General features: G+C 42.7%; 1 protein-coding gene across 14 annotated transcripts in view; it reads left to right on the top strand.

Moving 5' to 3' along the window:
- The window catches only part of cacna1aa (calcium channel, voltage-dependent, P/Q type, alpha 1A subunit, a), an 80,675-nt gene that overhangs the window by 3,129 nt on the left and 71,546 nt on the right, over positions 1–6,000 (top strand). The gene's annotated exons all lie outside the window — the stretch shown is intronic.

The following is a 6,000-nucleotide window of genomic DNA, read 5'->3' as shown; positions in this document are numbered from 1 at the left end:
TTAATCTATCATTGTCCAACAGTCTTGTCCGTTATATATAGAAAATGGGCAGGATGCCAGCCCCAAACCACACCAACCCCCACCCCCCCCCCCCCTTTGCATGGCATTGCTCACAAAAACAGCTGCCTATGCCCACTAAGTGCCAAGTCCTTCTTTTTCTTCTTGCCTTTCACGCTTTGGGGATATAACACACACACACACACACAACACAAACACACACACACACACAACACACACACACACACCACACATCAACAGAAGAGCGGGGCCACATAGATAAGAGATTCATGCGATGTTTTGCAGTTCTTCAATCTGACCACTGGAGGGCGTGAACAATGACTCTTGGAAGTATGCGACTACTTGCCTTTTAATTACTATATTATTGAGCACTTTGTGACGTCAGCTTTTTAAAGTTACTTTATGAATAATGTATATTATTTTACGTGTTTATTATTAAATAATATTGTAAAACCGTAGTAATAGTAAGTAATGATTTGTATCAAAGTGTCAGGCAGCCAGGAGGTGATCGAGAAAGAGATGAAGAAAGAAGATTTGCTTGTGAATGACCACTGGTGTTACCTACGAATTTCTTAGTTAATGAAATCTAGATGTATACTAATGCCATAAAAACTTCTTATGTGGGTGTTTTTTATTTGTGCATTGCTACCCAAAATGGTCACTCCACATCCCATCAAGACATAGACAAATGCTGCTTTTGATACGGTGAGCATGAGTGTATTGTATGTAACATGCAAACACGTCCACTGTATATATGCAAGGATTAGTGGCTCCTTCTGTGAGCCGGCTGTGGTCCTCGGTCAGTGAGCATCCACAAATAAACAAAGGCACCCGTTCTCTCTTTTTTCTCCACACACACACCACACACCACACACCACACACACACACACACACATAAATGGACGTGATGCCCATTCATGTGTTGGATGCCATATGCTGCCCCCAGCACCATTCATCCAGCATGATGAGTGTTTTGGGTTCATATCCTATTCCCAGTTGGCACACTCATTTAAAGCTTCTACGATTCACTGCATTATCATCGGTCAGCCCTGGTCCTGGGGGGCAATCATTATGCCTGTTCTGTTGAATCAAGGTTCAGTTAAAGTGAAAATAGTCAGAAAAATATTGGCAGTGGTCATTTGGAAGATACATGTGTGAAACCGGTCGGCCATGACTGTAAGAATGATAAGCACCAGCAATGTCATAGGACAAACTAAGGGATTTTTTATGCCTCATCAAATGATCAAAATGATGATGAGGACTGAGTGGTTGTGAGTTGTAGCACTTAGAGAGGGGAAAAATCCTGGCGCACTGGAGGAGCACAGGGACCAATATTTTTTGTTTTAACATAAGAATTACAATTGTTTTAATGGCGAGGGAGGAATGTGCTTTTTGTCCAATTTTCCCCCATCGGTGTTGTTCACCCGGTCACCTCACTCCCTTTATTTCCTCCCCAGGGATTTAGGCTAAGCCACACGCAACACTACATTAATTCGCCTATAAGTATTTGACGTCAACCTGTGCAAAGCATATGAATAGAACTTATAAAAATGAAATAACGAGACTGAAATAGAGCCAAAACTGATAAATATATATACATTAAATAGACTGTGTGTAATGTATTTATTAAATTGTAATTAAATTAGAGATGTAAATCTGCAATCCTGCCTCTGTGTCTCATTGGGTTTCACAGCCTTCACCAGTTTAAGGAGAAGCTGAAGCCATCCCTGCAGACAACATACTTAATACACCATGGCAAGTGGCTCATATGAAAGTGGTCATACCAGCTAGACTGACCTCTTCACTATGTATGTGATGTCTGTTTTATGTGCATGTGTCTACTGAATCACTATTATCCCTTAAAGCTTGTATTAATTTTGGTGTAGTGTGGTGGCCGTTAATTATCTACTGCCTTGTTGCTAGCTAGACTCAAACTAAACTAAACACAGCATCTGACCCAGTTTTTCTATGGCTGGACACATCTTCACCCACCTTACTTTTCATCTGTTAATAATAAAGATGTATGTTATTGAAATGCCAAATTAGATATTTTTTGCACATATTGTAAGATTGCATTCCCTTCTCTTTTTTTATTAAGCACATTTTGTTGTGTATGATGCTGACGGGTCTTGCAGAGTTTACATGTAAGTCTGCATTGGGTCTGTGCAGGGCCTGGTTCAGCAGGGGCGGAGTGCTCTACATGCATTCAGCCATTGAATATCTCAGCCTTATGAATCATTGAGTCACAAAACCTTTTAGGCCCTCGCCTCAGAGCCCCAGCCTCACAGCTACCCACTATTGAACATTGACAGAAGAATATAAAAACAACAAGAGAACAATCCTGACACTTTTAGACTCTTAAAGAAAAAGAGATGAAGGGCTGGTGTTAGAAACTTGCAGTGCAGATCATGCTTTCCACCAGATTTTGATTTATTTAAATTTGCAAAATATAGGTGTTCCAAGATCCAAGTCTTGAACATACTTCATTTATAGGATGGTAGCAAATAATTCTCATTCCTGTTAGAATATTAATTTTGAGCATCATTCTCCTTTTGACTAAATTCATCAAATTATTATTCTAGAAGATGTGGTTGTCATAGCTGCTGAACATATTTATACATTATTTCTAAAATGGCGTATAAATTAAATTTTATTGCATTACAAAGAGGGCAGTGATACCTTGTTTCACCTGCTTCTTCTAAAACCAATATCAACTTGAACCATGTTATAACTTGTGTACCCAACTGTGGATCATTTATTATATTCGTGTGCTCTGTTTTAAAAAATGTTGAGTTATAGTCTTTGTCAAATGTCGACTACAATTACACTGCCATTTTTCTCAGCCAAATAGCTATAAAATCATTATCTCTATCTCTTCTGCGGAGACAGTGCATGTCTTCTGTGAGGTAACCATGTTTTAGGCATGGGCGGCCTTGGAGCTGTTGCTCTTCAGTGCTTCTTTGTGCGGTTGTGTGGAATAACAGGTTAGGACAGAAGGCTTATGCTCCTCAAAGGCTCAAGCTCTGAAGGGCAAGATACAGTCATTTCACAGATCACAAACCCACAAACATTTATGAACGGACACGTATACATTCTATAGCATTAAAAAAAAAGCAAGAAAACCATGTCCATATGTGCTTTTGCAGAATTCTTTTAACAGCTGAGTCTAGTTGTGTAAGAACCTGCAGAGTCTAGCTTTTAACACACGCATTGTAACAAGTGCAACATCATTCTTATGTAAAAATGGCACGAACTAGAAAACTGTGTATGAGAAAAAATGTTACCATCATAATCTTAGGCATGCACACACACACACACACAGACACACACACATCTCATATTAAAGATGCTGACTGTGTGGCACTGTCCTTTTGTCCTGTCCCATCTACTACTATCTATCATCTATTATCTATCTATCTATCTATCTATCATCACTATCATCTACTAAATCTATCTACGTTATGATTTGGAAATTCTATTGTGTTCTTGGCGTGCCTTGCGGTGGGTCATCTCGCTCTTGCGGCCGGAAGCCTTGCTTAAGTGGACACAGAGCAAACCGATCTCTTCGACATATCGGATAGACGTTTTAAGGTCGTGCTGGTATTGATTGGCGTTCGCACGTGCAAGGTTTCTCGCTGATTCAATCTCTCCAAGAGGTGAATTCATTCCCCGGTCACCCAAATCTGTATAGGGACGATCATTTCCCATTCACGGAGGCAGCTATTTCTAGAGTCAATCAATTAGGTCACATAATAGATTAAGAGAATGTTGTCCGTGTGATGTTGTGGGTGGTAGAGAGCCTCCGTCCCCTCTTCCCCGAGCCTTAACATAACGTGGCACCAGTAACTTTGCTCACGGTGCAGTTGTTGAGTGAGTGAGTCATTGAATATGAGACCACTTTTTTTTCTTTCCCTCTGTTCTATGCATCACCATAAAATCCAAACAAACACTTGTACAATCAACAGATTATCAAACTGCATGTTGAACATTTCAGTCGGAACATGGTTTTTGCTGTAGACGAATGACAGATTTGATCATTCGCATCGGATGGGTGTACTGTGTAGAAATGTTACACAAGGAACCTAAACGCTGCAGTTCTTATTACTCACGGCATGGTCCATCCACGTTGTCCTTGTTTGCTGTGTTGTGTTATGTAATTGAACATCTTTGCGCGCTTTAGCGCAAAGCAACGGTCACACCTTGAACAGTCACCCAGAGTCTTTTGAAAAGAAAGACTATGAGAAAAGCCCGAGGAGAGGAGAGGAGAGAGGAGTCAGGGAAGAGGATCCTCGACTTGGTTTCGGGTAGGGAGGGAGGAAGGAGCTCTCTTCGTCCATTAATTCCAAATGTCTGTTGCAAGAATAGTCTCCCCCCCCCCCTCCCCTCCCTCCCTCCACCTCCCTAACAAACACTATAGACTCGTGCGCGCACACTCTGACGCGCATACTCTCCTCACGCGCCCGTGTGCGCGCAGCCATTGTCAGCTTGCGTTGCAGTGTATCTTTGCACGAGCTGCATGATGCCAACACCCCTCCGTCCGCCACAACACTCACCATTGGCTATGAAAGCATACTTACTGGGTCTTTATGAAACACACACCACACACACACACACTTCCATACAAAGAGGATGGAAGGAAATGAAAACACAGTTGCCGGTGTCACCTCATCCTCCTTCAGGCTATTTTACGCATATTTTGATAAATTGATTTGAGTTGGACGGTTTGACAGGACCAGGTCCAGCTTGGCCTATAGCCCGAAGCACCTTAAATAAACAGGCGATAGACGATGCCTCTGCCGTGACAACCTACGTCTGGAAGTTGGACGAGCTGCGTGCGTCATGTGCTGCGGCTGCAGAACCGATCGGGCTCTCATTATGTTCACACAACTGAGAGACAGGATTTTTCGAGCTCTGTGCGATTTATTTCATTTATAGAAAAAGAAAAAGTCGTTTTTATTTCTTTATTTTTTTTGTCCCTTCCATCACCGATCCACTACCATCCATCCATCCATCCGTTTGTCCGTCCGTCTGTCCCTCTCCCCCCCCTGGGGCCACTGGAGGAAGAGAGAGGAGGCCGTGAGGAACGCTCTACCCTACTCCAGTGAGAGAGAGAGAGAGAGAGAGAGAGAGAGAGAGAGAGAGAGAGAGAGAGCGAGAGAGAGAGAGGAAGGACGCTCTGCCAGGACATTCGGCTTATCAGTGCGGACGAAGGTAGACTTTTCGGGGCGGGGATGGTGAGAGGGACTTTCTCGACACTGCTGCACCTCGAACAGCCAAAGCAAGATCATGAGAGGGTGTAAGACGGCGGAGAAGCGGCCGTCATACCCTTGTCTTTGACGAAGCCGCCGTGTGTCCCTATGCTCAGCTTCTGGATGGTCGCGCATGCAGGTGACGGAGGAGAAGAGGATGGTTTCAGTGAGGGAGGATGCTACTGGAATTCGTTTGAGAAAATTCTTAATCCAACAGTGCCGACAACAATGTCACCGACATTTCAAAGGAAAACGGTATTTCTCTTTTCCCTTTCTACTCCAATAGTGCACTCTGAAAATAAGATGCATTAATAACAGATGTCACAATTTCTTGGTCTCGAGGATTGACCGAGCCACTGGTAAAACAACTGTAAGGGGCGGGAGCCACATTATTGCCACGCACTGTGCCAAACATTGCGGAGTTTCAAAAATAAATAAAAATAGTAGCTTTTTTTCTTCTTCCCCCTTTTCAATGCCTTTTTTTAAAGAAACGCGACCGTTTCCAAAACGCAACGTTGAATGCCACTGACAGCTGTAGCTATAGCCTGTTCATTATTTTCAGATTTATTTTCGATAATCTGATTCACTGAGGCCTGTGTGACATAGAGGCGTTTTAGATTGTCATTACATCCTGTCATGAGAGTAAAGAAATAAATGGTCCAGAAAGGGTGCAGGAGTGTGGTGCGCTCTGATACAAGCATGAACCATGGAGAACATGAAAGATCATGTTAAC

The sequence above is a fragment of the Larimichthys crocea genome, chromosome XII, assembly GCF_000972845.2.
Source record: "Larimichthys crocea isolate SSNF chromosome XII, L_crocea_2.0, whole genome shotgun sequence".
Taxonomy (NCBI): Eukaryota; Metazoa; Chordata; class Actinopteri; family Sciaenidae; genus Larimichthys; species Larimichthys crocea.
Note: the sequence above shows the minus strand (reverse complement) of the source record. Positions and strands in the feature narration are given on the sequence as shown.